General features: G+C 37.6%; 1 long non-coding RNA gene across 1 annotated transcript; it reads left to right on the forward strand.

Moving 5' to 3' along the window:
• Positions 1–11,768: 11,768 nt before the first annotated feature.
• On the forward strand, positions 11,769–16,020 carry LOC131074596 (uncharacterized). The gene is made up of 3 exons (XR_009370942.1): positions 11,769–12,056; positions 15,258–15,324; positions 15,560–16,020. It is a non-coding gene; the product is annotated as an uncharacterized LOC131074596 (long non-coding RNA).
• Positions 16,021–16,529: the final 509 nt, after the last annotated feature.

The raw sequence follows: 16,529 nt of genomic DNA on the forward strand, positions 1-16,529 counted from the left end.
CAATTCAAGCTAAATTTTTGGGAGCGGATCCAAATCATATTTCTTTGATCAGATCCAGATTTGTGGCTCCATGCGATGACCGTAGCTTGATGGGTTACAAATGTGTTATCATTTTTGACCTAGAAATATCTAGTTTCATGCCTCTTCTAGTTTGTTTCCTAATCCTTTTTTGTCTTAGTTGCCATGGTTAGTTGTAGAGAATTAGAAATAATTAATGAAGAATGAGGATACAATACATTTGAGTAATTAAACCATTACTAAGCATTTACTTGATGATTTGGCAAACAAGAATCTCTTGGTGGCGAGGATGCATAATGGAGAACTTGGATGTATCCGAAGACTTGCAAAGGAACTGATTCTTGTCATTTTATCATGTTTTAGCATTTGGTTTTGAGTTGGTTGTAGGACTTTGAAATCATGGCTAAAGTTCACTTCATTGTTTTGTTAAGATGAATGAAGTGTTGTTTTTGCCCTCACAGATGTGAACCGTGAGAGGATAAACTTAGATATTTGCTATAATCTTTGTTAGTACTGCAGTCTATATATACAGATCCAAATATGTTGAAAACATCTTTTACTCTTTTGAATACAAAAATTGTTGAAGTAATTGTGAAGACTATCTTTGTGTAATACTTGAGTCTTTTGTCCGATTGATCGACTGTTGGAGGCAGGACCCACTCCCTCTGGTCATCGATTGATTTGTTACCGTTTCTTTCATTTCGTGTGAAGTGTGCTATATGTGTGATCAGTAAATCCTATAAGTATGATTTTAATATATTTATAATTTAATGCTTCACATTCATCTCAACTTTATCAGAAGTTCAATTTAATCAGAAAGCCTTAACAATTTGGCATTTGTAGGAATGATAATGCTGTAAACAAAGGTTCAGTTCTCTGTCACTAACTGCTTAAGGGAATCTCTATTTAGTCACCATAACAACATTAGTGTTGTCTTGTTGCCCGATTAGCAGATCCTGTCACAGAAGCATATTTACCTGAAAGTAGTATAATTCCTAAAGCTAGATTGCATACTTCAAATAATTAAGATACTTTATATCATAAATATTTCATAAGTGTGGTGTGTTTCACTTAAAAATATTTTCATTTAAGTGTAATTCAAATATTTAAATTAAGAGTGTAGTATGCTTAAATCTAAAAGAGTGATTCAATAAGCGTGTTTAATTAAATCAACTTGTTTAAAGTTATTTCCATTATGTCATGATTTATTGGGATTATTTCTTTAAAGTTAAAGATTGGGTATTTGATTTCCTAGATGCACGTCATCAACACTTAGGTCACTATCTTCACCCCTTTGGCAAACTGCCACAATGTCTTTCATCAGTTTACAACCCCTGATTGACATAACTAGATGTATAAACTGATAAAATTCATATAGATCCAACTTGAGTCAAAACAAGAGTTAATCAAAGTCACAGTTTTACCCAACATAGCTCACTTTTTATGCTCGATCTCTTCAATATTCACTCATTTACCCTAATTTGAGCATTTTCACAATTCAACTTAGAAAGAGGGAATAAAATCCTAACCCCAAGTGGAACCTAATCAGTATTTTAGAGCTTCTTCCTAAGAGGGATCAAGCCTAGATCTATCAGGTCCCTCCCACTTTCAATGCAATGGTTAATTAGTGGTTTTATTACATTTTATGGTAAAACCCTAATTTTAACCCATTACACTAGGAAACAATTTTGTGGTCATGGTTTAGGGTGATGCGATGGTTATTTTTGACCACTTGAAACATTCATCCCCACTTGAAATATTTTTGTGTTTTCAATGATTTAATTTTGTACCCACTTCAGTTTTGGCCTGAAAAACCCTTTTTATACTGTTCAAAGAATTTGTCAAATTCACGAAGTCCGTGGTTTTGTGTAGGGTCTCTATCTATAACATATCTCACTATGTTGCCCAACCATGGATCTCAAGTTTTCATGTCCTATCAGGTAAGATGTGACCCATTTCTTAGTGGGTGCAAATAATCTTTTTTGAATTTAATGGATTTCATACATATGGAGGCATACATACAGAGGATTCCTATATGGAGTAATGTATGACATAGTTTATCTGAAATTATGAATACCTTGTGCTATAATTAATATGGGACACCAACACAAAATCGTAACTATCAATATGAATCCAATTGATTAGGATGCATTGCATACATGAGGATGATATTTCTTGGAATTTCAATGGATGTTTCAGTGGTACATAATCATTCTTTTATGAAATTATGTCCATAAGGCTTGGGAGAATCTTGCCTGATGTCACACAAAAGATATTTGTGGAAATATTTTTTTGAATACTCCTAGCATAAATGGAAATTTGGTTTCTAATATGTAATACTCAAAGAAAGATAGATTTTCTTTTCAAATATAGATAGCTCTTTCCATATCAATTTGTAGGACCAATAGCTTGGAAATAATTGTAAGTCACATTTGCTTTTCATGTTTAAACTTTATAGTTTAATATCTTAATGCAAGACCAAGTTGTTTAAGACCTATGCCCTAGTGGTTTGGGAAATTGTTTTGGATTATGTTGATGATTCTTATTCATAATCAACTTTTTTCAAGGTCTTGATACTTGTAGTTTTGTTTGGAGTTTATGTTAGAGTAAAGTAATTAATTAACTTTGCTCTCCTCTTAAGATTTCCCTTTATGCACATATTAGTCATTTAATAATTAATATTTAATTATTAAATGCTCACACCTTAGGGTTAGGTTTTCCTTTTGGTGTTGATCTCCTTTATAAGGATTGATCTCTTGTATTATTCAGATTCTTGATTCATATTTTTCTCTGATAATATCTTTTCTCTTTGTCAGAGCCAAAACCCTTGTATTTGTTCTCTCTCTTTCTCTGTGACAGGTTTCTTGCATGCAGGTTTCTTTTGGGTTCTGTGGATTTGTATTTCTCAAATCCTACATGGTATCAGAGCTGGATCTGCTGCAGCTTGTTCAGACTTTTGAAAGATTTTGAGATCCAGGTTTTGGTTGCATCAGATCTGTGTTTGTCTTCTGTTTTTTATTTTGGAATAGGGGGGTATTTTTTTTTTCGGTGCACTTTGAGCCCAAACGGACCTCACCGTTGAGCTCGTAGCGCCCAAAAACCCCTATTTCCATATAAAATTCGTCCGATTTGGACATAGTTGCACCAGGAGGCAAATTTTTTTTGGCCCCAAGGCCGTACGGCCCTAGGGCACGACAACCGAGGCAAAAATTTCAAAAAAATTAAACAAAAATCATAGTTTTTGTTTAAATCGGGCGCAGCCTCTTTTGGAGGCACGCGCAGCCCGACGGCCACCGCCACCGGCGGTAACCCCCGCCGCGCCCCCGCTGCACCGCCTGCCGCCCACCGCGCCGCCCACCGAGAACCCCCGCCTGAGCGCCGCCCGCCCGCAGCCAGCCCGCCGCCCGCCGCTAGCTGCGCCGCCCCAGCGCCGCCCCTGCGCCGCCGCCTCCTGTGCCTGCCCCTGGTCGCCCAGCGGACCAGGGGCTTATTTTTTTTAAGCCCTTGAGGGCTTAAAGGGCCTATTTGGGCTCTTTTGGAGCAGTTTTACTAAATCGGGTATAACTCGGGCATTTTAGCTCGGATTTTCGAATGAAAATAGGCGTTGGAAAGCTGGTTCCGAGCCCGATCTAAAAGAGGGATATCTTTTTTTCTGATTTTTTTGTTTTGCAGTGTTTTTTGCAAGTCGAAGTCAGAACAAGTTTTTTGCACTCCAGGAGCCATATCTTTTGCATACGGACTCCGTTTTTTGAAAGCGAATAGGCGTCGGAAAGGTGGTTCTGTGCTCTTTCCAGATCTACAGTCTATTTCATTAGAAAAATCTTCAGGTGCTCCACATTTTGTCTCAACCCGTTATTGCTTTCTATCATTTTCTGGCTTTCAGTTTGTACTGGGGATTAGTTTTTTGCATTGTGGGGGGGTGTTTTCTCTTGCTTTCTGTTATTTACATCAGAAAACTAGAATTTACAAACACCAATACAAAAAAAAATCAAACCCCCTTCTGCATCTTCTGTCTAGTTCTGAAAGACCACTTAATAATAATTAAAATTTCAGAGCAGTTGAGGCACAGTTCACAGGATGGCAGACAGACCTATTGAATCTCTCACACCGCATAATTACCACACTTGGAAGGGTCGCATGATGACTCTTCTCCAGTCAAAAGGGTTATGGTCCTGTTTGGATGAGGTTCAGCCTCAGTTGACACGTCCTTTTGAGATTATGCAGCACAGGAACAATATGGATCAGGCTATGGGATTGATGGCTTTACACATTTCCGACAGTCTCCAGTTTCATCTTGAGGGTTGTATCACTCCTCGAGCCATTTGGACCAAGTTTGAGGGACTTTTTGGTACTGTCAACGAGTTCAGAGCTTTGCAGCTTGAGGCAGAGTTAACTTCCTTGGTACCTGATTCATTTCCTTCTATTGAGGACTTTCTGATGAAGTTCAAACAGCAAAGATCTATCTTGCAAGGTTGTGGTAAGACTAAGACTGATACAGAGTGCATTTTCCTGATTCTCTCTAAGCTTCGGGGTCCATTTCAGATCTTCTCTTCGACCTTCTATTCCACCATGGATGCCTTGGGTGCTCGACATGTCATGCCTTCTTTTGAGGTCTTTTGTGATCGTCTGACTCGTGAGCAAGCTAAGCTTAAGCAGTTGGATTCACTTTCAGGTTCACAGAACCAAGCATTGGTAGCCCAGTCCTCCAAAGGAAAACAGAAGCAGAAACCGAAGCCTAAGAAAGATTCAGAGGCTAGTGAGAATCCCTCCAAGCCACCACCTAAGTCTGATTCAAAACCACAATTCAATTCTAAACAGGGCAAATCTTCAAAGTCTGGTGAGTCTTCCTCCAAGACTAAGAAGAAATCAGGTGATCCTTGCAGTTTTTGTGGCAAGGAAGGACATCCCGTTTCCAGGTGTTGGAAACGTTTAGAGGCTTTGGAGGAAGCCATACAGCAGCATAATATCAGTGCACCACAGCCTCCTTCACAGCCCACAGGGAAAGGTCATGCTCTTTCTGCACGAGCATTGTCCTCAGCGTCCACTTGGATTCTAGATTCTGGTGCCTCTCACCATATGACACACACACAGGATTTGGTCACCGCTCTTGCTCCTACAGACACTCGACATATTGCAGTTGGTGACTCAGCACAACTTTCCGTTCAGGGTTCTGGTACTGTTTCATTGGATGGTGGTTGTCTTCAGGATGTGCTTTTGGTTCCTGACATTTCGACAAACCTTCTATCTGTTTATCAGATTTGCCACTCTGGCTCTGGTAAGACAGTTGAGTTCTCTCCACATGATGTGGTTATTCGAGATCTTCATGATCCTGACTTGGTTGTGGCTACTGGGAGTGTGGATTCTGCATCTCACTTATATAGTTTTGATGGCTTTGAGAGTTCAGACACTGTTGGTTCCTCTCTTATAGCACATGCAGATTCAGTGAGCAGGCTTTGGCATGAGCGTTTTGGTCATGTCAATTACAGATATCTACAGCAGATGAGTACACAGGCACTTGTGATTGGGCTTCCACAGATTTCTTGTACAGATGGTGTATGTCATGGTTGTGTCCTTGGCAAACATCATCGAGATCCTTTTCCTAAGGGTCGAGCCTCTCGTGCTAGGGCAGCCCTAGAGTTGGTACACAGTGATCTTATGTCCTTTCCGACTCCTTCTTTTTCAGGGGCCCGTTATGTACTCACTTTTATTGATGACTTCTCCAGACGTACATGGGTGTACTTTCTTAAGTACAAGTCTGATGTCTTTGACTCTTTCAGGAAGTTTAAGACATTTGTGGAGAAGCAATCTGGACTTTCTATCAGGAGGATACGCACAGATAATGGGGGGGAGTATGTAAATCAGGCTTTCAGAGATTTTTGCACTGAGCATGGTTTACAGCATCAGTTTACAGTTCCTTATACCCCTCAACAGAATGGTGTTGCTGAGAGAAAGAACAGAACCTTACGGGAGATGGCAAATTGTATGATACAGTCTCGAGCTATGAGTTCTTCATTTTGGGCTGAGGCAGTCAATTGTGCCAATTATATTCAGAACCGGATGCCCCATAAGGCATTACGACATATAACTCCTGAGGAGGCTTGGACCCATGTCAAGCCTGATGTTTCTACATTCCGAGTTTTTGGTAGTGAGGCTTGGGCATTTATTCCTGATGCTCAGCGGATAGCCATGGAGAGGAAGAGCCGACCACTCATATTTGTTGGCTACTGTGAGGATGTTAAGGCATACAGGTTGTTTGATCTTGATTCTAGAGAGGTCTTGTTTCGGCGGGATGTCCAGTTTGATGAGTGCTATCCTCAGATGGATTCTCCATCACCAGCTTCTCCCTCATTGCCTACTCCTTCCTCTTCATCTCTTGAGGATTACTTATCTCTTGAGGATGATGTAGATCATGATCCACCATCTCCACCACCACCAGTTGCTCCGTCTTTGCCGAAGTGGGCCCGTGATACTGTTGATGCAGCTGGTTCTTTGGCAGGTGATCCTTCAGATACTCGTCGCACTCGTGCTCAGACATCTGGTTCTAGTCTTTTGAGTCATACCCTTTCAGATGATCCTCAAAAGTTTTCAGAGGCGACAGGACACCCAGAGTGGGATAGGGCCATGGATGAGGAGTATTCTTCTTTGATGAAGAATCATACTTGGGATCTTTGTCCTTTTCCTAAGGGAAGAAAGTTGGTTCGGTGCAAGTGGGTGTATCGTACCAAGTATGCTGCAGATGGTTCTATTGATAAGTATAAGGCCCGTCTTGTTGCGAAGGGGTTTTCTCAGGTAGAGGGTATTGACTACTCTGAGACCTTTGCTCCTGTCGCCAAGATGAATTCTATACGCCTGGTACTTTCACTTGCAGCTTCACAGGGATGGACAGTGTTTCAAATGGATGTGAAGAGTGCCTTCTTGCATGGAGACCTACATGAGGAGATCTATATGGAGCAGCCTCAGGGTTTTGTGCAGGACACTTCTTTGGTTTGCAGACTTCGACGTTCATTATATGGTCTCAAACAAGCCCCCAGGGCTTGGTATGAGAAGATGGACTCCTTCTTGCTTTCCTCGCACTTCACACGCTGTCATTCCGATCACACAGTCTATATTCAACGTCAGGAGGGTGATCTTTTGATTCTAGTGCTATATGTAGATGATCTCATCATTATAGGTAGCTCATCCTCCATGATTCAGAGTGTTCAGAGAGCTTTGATGGAGCAGTTTGAGATGACCGATCTTGGTCTCTTGCACTTCTTTCTGGGTCTTCAGGTTATTCAGTCTTCGGATGGGATTTCCATTTTTCAGGAGAAGTATGCTCTTGATATGCTTCAGCGATTTGGCATGCTTGATTGCAAGTCTGCCCCCACTCCATTTCAGTCAGGTGTTGTTTTGTCTTCCACTTGCTCTACTCCTTCAGTAGACCCCACTTTATACAGGCAGTTGGTTGGCAGTCTGTTGTACCTGACACATTCTCGTCCTGATCTTTCCTTTGCGGTTGGCCTTGTCTCTCGGTTCTCCCATGATCCTCATGAGAGCCATTGGCAAGCAGCCAAACGTATTTTGAGATATATTCGGGGCACCACACATTATGGCATTCACTACTCTTCAGGATCCCCTCACATCATTGGCTTCACTGACTCCGATTGGGCTGGTGATGTCAATGATCGGAAGTCTACTTCTGGCTTCGTTTTTTGCCTTGGTTCTGGTCCTATCACATGGTCTTGCAAGAAGCAATCTGCTATTGCATTATCATCTACAGAGGCTGAGTACCGTGCAGCAGTGTTAGCTAGTCAGGAGGTTTTATGGCTTCGACAGTCGATGACAGAGTTTGGGTTTCCTCCAGATTGTCCCACTATTCTTTGGTGTGACAACCAGAGTGCCATTCACATTTCACGCAACCCAGTGGAGCATCAGCGGACAAAGCACATTGAAATCCACATGCACTTCATCAGACAGTTGATTCAGGATGGTTCTCTCATCTTGGAGTATATTCCTACAGAGGAGCAGGTTGCTGACATCTTCACTAAACCTTTGGCATCTCCGCGCTATCTTCAGTTGCGCTCAATGCTTGGGGTGAAGGAAGTTGTCCTTGGGGGGTCTCAGTGAGGCCTTCCTTCCTTCATGTTTTCTTTTCAGCATGATTCTTTATCTCTTTTTGGAGAGGAGTTTTTTCCCACTGGGTTTTCTCCTTTACTCCACTTTATAGAGATTTTCTTGTATTTGGGTACCTCATCAGGCCTTGTTGCCGGGACCCTCTTTTGCATTGTAGTTCCTTTGCTTTCTTCTGCATTGTTTGTAGCTGCATTGTAGCTCATCTTAAGGGGGGGTGTTAGAGTAAAGTAATTAATTAACTTTGCTCTCCTCTTAAGATTTCCCTTTATGCACATATTAGTCATTTAATAATTAATATTTAATTATTAAATGCTCACACCTTAGGGTTAGGTTTTCCTTTTGGTGTTGATCTCCTTTATAAGGATTGATCTCTTGTATTATTCAGATTCTTGATTCATATTTTTCTCTGATAATATCTTTTCTCTTTGTCAGAGCCAAAACCCTTGTATTTGTTCTCTCTCTTTCTCTGTGACAGGTTTCTTGCATGCAGGTTTCTTTTGGGTTCTGTGGATTTGTATTTCTCAAATCCTACAGTTTAGGGAGTTCCTGGAGCATATAGTGAGGCAACTATAGTGAAAGCTTATCCATGCTGTGAGGTGGTGCCTTGTGAATAGTTGAAGCTGCATTTCAAGTGTGTGCATAGTTTACATAGTACGAGGGAGAAAATCGAAGTAGCTTGAAAAACTATCCAATGAATGCACAATGTCTTAGAAAGCTATTTGGGCAAAGGATTCCTTAACCATATGAAGTAGGTTTCCTCCTATATGATTAGTTGTTTAACATAACTAAACTATTATTTTGGGTTGAAGATCCATGTATGCCTCATCTTGAGATTTAATGTAGTGGTTGTATTTTTTGGACATTTAGGTTTAGGTTTTATTGAACAAATTTTAACTCCCTTATTAGCTGCACAAAATTCAAAACCCTCCCTCAAATAAATTGCTTTATAATTCCTTTTGATTAATATCCACTTTTATTAACTTTGCGAATAGGTTGAAGCAACAACTGAAAAGAGATTCGCATTGGTTTGTCTCATTTAAATTCTTTTATGATAGGATTTCAATAAAATTTTCTCCAAACTATACTCATTTTTCTCTTTGGCATTGTTGATAGATTGGCACAATTTGTGTAGAATCTTTAGATTAGTGAGTTTTATTTTTCAAAATTTGTATGTGGTTGATCATTTTTTTGTTGTGTTTTACTTCATTCTAAAATAATTTTGTTGTTATTTGAAGTTGTAGGTATATGTAATTGAGATATTTCAAACTTCAAAGAGGCACCATTCACACAGAGGAAATTTATAGAGCAAAATAGGCAAGGAACTCAAAGTTCTTAGTAAACGAATGAGGTAGAGCTCAATTCGAGGTAATCTACTAGAGTCCATTACTCGAACCAGTATAAAATAATGAAGATGGAAAATAAATTTCTAGTGAAATAATTAAGAGTGGATAGAGTTCAACATTTCAAATCATACTTCGTTAACCCCTTGTTTTGAAATTTATCAAAATTTGGCACATTTTGCCCACAAATTTGTTCCCAACACATGAATAGTAGGTTGATTTCAAGGAACCAAAATATTGGATTTACCAATGATATAAGTGTATTTTGGAAAATCTAAGACTTCAATAAATTTTATATTAAAACATGGTGACGATATTTTATAAAAAAATAGTATTCATTGATTCTAATGCCAATTTTATTTTTTGAAAAAATAGCCAATTAGTGAAAGTCATCCATACAAAATAGCCTGATTAGTAACATCCAATAGTAAATTTTTTTAAGCAAACCAACTTTAATGCCAACAAGAGAGAAGGAGAGATGAGAATGGTTTGCCCTACCCTAACACAACCAATATTGTAGGACCAACTAGAAATTGCATGTACAAAAAAGAAGTTTGGTTGAGAAAAGTTGTTAACAAGTGTATGCATTGGTCATGCTATAATAGAAGTGACTTATGACTTATGACTATCTTCTTATTTGTGGTAGGTGTGAGGAGCATTTGTTATTTTCTATATCCTATCTCACGAATGTCATTCAATATATGTATATAACAAGTGGGGTACGATCAAGCAATGCCTTGATCGGTCATGACCGATCAAGACATTACTTGATCGTGCCTCTTTGTTAATACCAAACAATGCATGTTCATTACTAATGTCAACCGGTATGTAAATACTTTAACACCCGATGACTATCGGTGTTTGCATAATCCTAATAGCTGATAACTATCGGCATGTGCTTAGACTTAACAGTCGATAACTATCGACATATACTTAACAACCGATAACTATCGGTAAACTTTATCATGCCACCCAATATTTATCAGAGCACATATAACTCGATATTAATCGGTGTTTGATTAATCATTTATTATTATCAATTATGTTAATCGATACAAATCAGAATGCATGAACATGATTTAGTAATCGATGAACATAAACAAATGATATAGTATGATTATCAATGTTAAGGATTTGATCGAACTAAATAGGTTATTTATATGCAAATGTAGAATGGCTATCAAAGAAGAATTAATTGCTTGAAGGTTTCCATCATAATTATCGATATGATAACTGATTGAATGAGAGACTTCATTTATCTCTCATTCAATCATTTATCTTACCGAAGCTATCATGCATTAACACCTAGAAGTCAACAATGTTTTATTGTGTCTTAGACCCAATGATTTTCCTTCTTATGTAGTACTAACTTCGTGGACAACTTTTCTTCCAAGTTAAGCAAATAGGTGGCATGTTTTTGAAATGAGAAAATGTGTACAAGAGGTGGCATGGAAGCACATAGTTGTTGCCACTTGCAATGCACTTACCATGACAAATAGAGCTTCATGAGTCTACTTTTTTCAAAATTTTGACGCTCAAGACAAAGAGGTTTGGGTAGTAATAATCACCTTTAGAATATGCTTTGTTGCAATTAATAAAGCCATGGTCCCAACTACAATGCTGTCTCCAACTCAAGAACCTAATATTTTCATTTAAAAGGGTGCAAAAATCATGTCTCAATTTGAAGAATCTACTTGAGAACTTCGATATTTTTAAATATACTTTTCATTCATTGTGAATATTTTATGGAATGTTCATTTATGACAAATTCTCATATTATATAATACTACTATTAGAATTTGGACCAATCATTTTTTGTTTTACTATTATGTTCTCTTATTAGACTTAAATCATTATGATTGTTGAATATTTTTCTATTAGATTTTGGACCAAACATGCTATTTACATTTGCTACTATTATTACACACTAAACATGACACCATTAGAGTTACAAGGAAAAAACCATTTTTTTTTTTTTTTGACAATTTCATATAACCATAAACAATCATCAATTACAAAACATTAATGATTGCAAATATTTCATATCTTTTTTTCAATTAATTATAAACAAACATATAATTCAAATATATTTTTATTATTTTATAAAATATTATATATATATAAATTATAAATACAATAAACAATATACATCGACCATATTTTTAATGTAGAAATATTTATTTATTTTTAAATGTAACCCTTACACCTCCTTGTGGTGCAATAGCTTGAAGACCGTGGAACGCATAAAACAAATGGAAATGACAAAGTTTTTATTTTTTAATATTTTAATGGCAACGTGGTGACATTCTGGGGATATTTTCTTCTTATGCAGGCTATTTACAGGGTATTCTGACACGCAACTCCTGCATAAGAGCTGTTACAGGAATGAACAGTTTTGTATGATATGCACGTCAGGAAGCGATTCCTGCATGAGAGCTGTTACAGGAATGAACAGTTTTTATGATATGTACGTAATAAAGCGATTCCTGCAGGAGAGCTGTTACCGGAATGAACAGGTTTTTTTGGTGCGTACGTAAGGAAGCGATTCCTGCAAGAGAGCTGTTACAGGAATGAACAGTTTTTAAGGTATGTACGTAATGAAGCGATTCTGCATGAGAGCTGTTACAGGAATGAAGAGTTTTTATATCTTTGGTTGCGTAGAGTTTTTAGTCCAATGTATTATATTAGTTGGAGATTTTTTTTACAGGCATGAAATTCTGCAAATGCGCACAGCATTTGCAGCGTCTTTTCTCATCTTCTTTCTGTTTTGCTCATCTTTTTTTCTGTTTTGCTGATAGTAATGTATGTCCAGTCTCAAAAGCAACCAATCGAGCATTTTTCTGCTCTTTTGCCAAGCCATAAAAACTGAGTTAGGACAGGTCTGTAAGCTTTTTCAAATAATAATAGGAATACTTGGAGGTGTTGCTGCTCATAATTCACCAAATTATATTTTGCTCTAGTGCAAAGTAGTAAATCCGAGAAAAAAGTTGTAGAATGATTGAGCTTGTGTGGTGGTAAACACGAACACGAAAGTAGCAATGGGGGACAAGGCAGGCGCTCCGGAGGCCATCAACAAAGAAGTCGTAGATTTATGTGCGAGAGAGTGTGCACTTCAAAGAGATGCTGAACAAGGTGGGGCGCTTTTACCAAGACCCAGTTGTTGATACATGTGTTACTGTCAAAAGCAACCAATCGAGCATTTTTCTTCTCTTTTGCCAAGCCATAAAAACTGAGTTAGGACAGGTCTGTAAGCTTTTTCAAATAATAATAGGAATACTTGGAGGTGTTGCTGCTCATAATTCACCAAATTATATTTTGCTCTAGTGCAAAGTAGTAAATCCGAGAAAAAAGTTGTAGAATGATTGAGCTTGTGTGGTGGTAAACACGAACACGAAAGTAGCAATGGGGGACAAGGCAGGCGCTCCGGAGGCCATCAACAAAGAAGTCGTAGATTTATGTGCGAGAGAGTGTGCACTTCAAAGAGATGCTGAACAAGGTGGGGCGCTTTTACCAAGACCCAGTTGTTGATACATGTGTTACTGTCCGTGGGATTTCTCAACTGGACGCCTGTGCCGATGCCTGCGCCAGAACTGTTTGCATGAACCAGCACCATGTGCCCAATTGGGTCCGTTTTTAGAGCCTTTAGGTTAGGGTTTTCTAAATGGCATTAGGGGATTTGGGTTTCGAGGGATGGGGTTTACTTCATATGTGATTTTGCACTGAATTCTATATGGCATTATTTGTGGTTGCATTTTGTAATAATTTTTCCGTGCTAAAATGAATGCCCCAAGCATTGCTCTTAGGCTTTCTAGGGTATCAAGGTTAGGGATTTCGATGGCATACGGACTTCAAGGTTAAATTATTTCTGGCATTAAGCTTTTACTGGATTATTCTTAAACTTGATATTGGGCATACTTTATGCATTGCATTTGAATTGGCAATGATGTTTTCAGTTCCTTGGATTATTTCTTGTGTTCCTTGCTATTAAAATGATCTAACATTTGCCAATTTGCTGTATATTCAGGCTAATCTTGTTAATTGGTTTTAGGTGATATTTTTAGATTTGAAGTGTTGTGTTTGTTATTGGAGTCACTTATTTGAATCAGTTTGAGAAGAGGTTTCTTTGTCTATTTTATCAACTTTGCTGGGAAGCCATTTCTGGTGTTTCGTAGACCAACATCAGCACATAATTTTGCATTTTTCCGAGAACAGGTTCACTAGATTTGTTGGTGTCAATATTATTTACAGACTATTTTATTGTGTGTTAAATGAATTTCAGATATTGTAATTTATCGATGCATGCATTGCACCTTACTCTTTTCTATTGTTGACAACATGGTTTCTTTGATAGTCAAATTGCTGTCGGACAATTCTATGAATAATTAAACATGTCTATCGTTTTCTTATATTTTGTTTTTTGCAGCATGTTTTTTTTTATTGTTAACTTCACATACAGTTTCAAAGCTTTCTATACTGAAAATGACCATTTCCTCTATTTATTGGAACATAGATTTTTATTTTCAAATAACTGTTTTAGTTCCATCGAGCAAATTAAGTTGTGAGTGTGGGTTTTGACTGCCATGATTTGGTTGTGAGTTGAACCTGGACAATTGATCAGATTAGCCAGTGTAGCAACTTCAGGTTTTTGACTTTGTCAGACAACAATTCTGTCAAATCCAATGTGCTAAAGTTCCTTCATGGTTTCAAAATGTCATGCCAACTACCGTCTTGAGAGAAATCATTGTTTTGATTGCACTATTGCATGTTAATGAAGCTAGTATTTTAGGGGAATTGGGTTTGTTAAATATTTGTAGTATGTAGCAGAATTTGATGGCCCTTTACTGCAAGCATAGCGATTTTCCTAGTTGGGGATTGTCATGTTTGTGCTTTGTGCAGTGGAATTAAAGACCTTAATATTTGGAACAGCAAGCAGTCATTGCTTGCATGCTATCAAGTTCAAGCCAAATGATTATGAAGTTCTCTAAATTTTGTCCCAAAGATTTGACATTGAGTGAATTTTAGTGAGAAAATTTAAAAAATTGTGCAAAATTGCCCGACGTTTGGAATTGCAGCATAAATCATGCATCAGGGATTTTATCTTTTCTTAATTTTTTCTTTTGTTATTACTAAACTTGTTTTCTTCTGTGTGAATTCTAAATGGCTTGCAATTTTGTGCTGTGTTGTTTGTGAAGTTTGAAACAAGTCTCACCTGTCGGCATCTTATTTCTGTTGTTTGTTGAGTTCAAAACAGGGGATCCAAAACAAGAATATCTGCCTGTGTTTGCAGTTTGTTTAGGTCACCATTTTTTTGGCAGTAACATTTGCCATTGCTGTAGTTACTGAAGGTTGTAACATGCTGGTGCAGTTGCACTTGCATCAGGGGATCTTAATATTTTTTCTGTCTGTGCTGACAACTTTTGACAGGCAAGGTGTTAGTATTCACAATGGTTATTAGGTTAAGCTATTACAATGTTGTAAAAATAAAAAGGATAGTATCTGCAAAACTGCCCTTTACTTTTTGAAATTGTTAAACAAATTATAAGAAATCTCTTTTAACTGTTACCAAAATTATGTTACGTTCTCGGTTCAATTGTTAAAAGATAGCTTATCTATTTTGAAAGTCGACTGAACTTTTATAGGTGAATGAGAATGAGATGAAGAATGGAGTAGGTGAGGCTTTTTTTAAATATAAAGATTTATTTATTTTAATAAAAAATAGAAATTTTTTTTGCTCTGAAGTGTAGACTGTATTGCTGAGCAGTTGAAAAAAGTGCTAAGTGGTTGCAGGTTCAAAACCCGATTTACCAGCTGCGCTGAGTGTGGGGCAGTTCAGATGGCTGTTTGAAGAGTTTTAGTAAGTGAGAAGTTGATTAGAAGATCTGATTTGCTACTAATAAAGAAGGAAAATTTTTAGAACTTAAAATCAATTATCACCGTCTGCCTCAAGATGTGCATGTTAAGTTTGTTGGGTCTGTAAATGATGTTCAATTCTCAATTCAATATGCAAGTTATGAGCTAGTTTATCTTTACTTGATCTATGTATTATCTATTTTATATGATAAATCTGACTATCTTCTTTTCTATGGCAGGTGAGAGGAGCATTTATTGATTTCGATGTCCAATGCCGATTGATATGTATATGCAAGCAGGGAGGATCAAGCAATGACTTGACCGGTCATGTCTTTTAGACATGACCGATCAAGACATTAGTTGATCGTACCCTTTGGCTTATTGCTGTAATTACAATCGGTGTATGTTTAACAAACCGATACCAATCGGTGTATACTTAACTTAACAGCCCGATACCAATCGGTGTGTATTTGTCTTGCCACCCGATACCAATCGGTGCATGCTTAAATTGCCACCCGATACCAATCGGTGCATGCTTAAATTGCCACCCGATACCAATCGGTATTTATTAGTTAATCTGATAATCATTATTGTTCACTGTTAAATATATTAACCGATATAAATCGGAATGCATTGGTTAACCCGATTAATAATCGGTGATCACAGTTAATAAGATAACCGATATTAATCGGGATTCATACGTTATAATATAAACTGATATTATTTGGTATTCTATGCTATAGGATGATTATCGATAGTTAAGCATTGTTTGAACTAAGTAGATTGAACATATACAAATCAAATGAAGGATTAATCGCTTGAAGTTTTTCCTCATAATTTATCGATAGGATAAATGATTCAATGAGAGACTTCATTTATCTCTCATTCAATCATTTATCTTACCGAAGCTATCATGCATTAACAGGGTCTACTGCAGATAAGATCTGTATGCATTGCCAATGAGTTGAAGTGAAATGCAAAAGAAATTGCATTTCTAAGTTCCATATGTTTCCATTTCTCCTTTGATGATCTTGGGCCTCTGGAAGAGGTAAATAAAACATTTTCTTTTTTTGGATTGTGTTTTGCAGGCAATAAAGCTATGTTGCTTTGCACACATTGTAGAAGGTTTGCACTTCTTGGAATTTGCCTTTTCTTCCTTAAACGTATAATACTGCATATAGAAACATATTCATTGTGGGTTGTCGATGG

This window comes from Cryptomeria japonica, unplaced genomic scaffold, assembly GCF_030272615.1.
Source record: "Cryptomeria japonica unplaced genomic scaffold, Sugi_1.0 HiC_scaffold_834, whole genome shotgun sequence".
NCBI classification, from domain to species: Eukaryota; Viridiplantae; Streptophyta; class Pinopsida; order Cupressales; family Cupressaceae; genus Cryptomeria; species Cryptomeria japonica.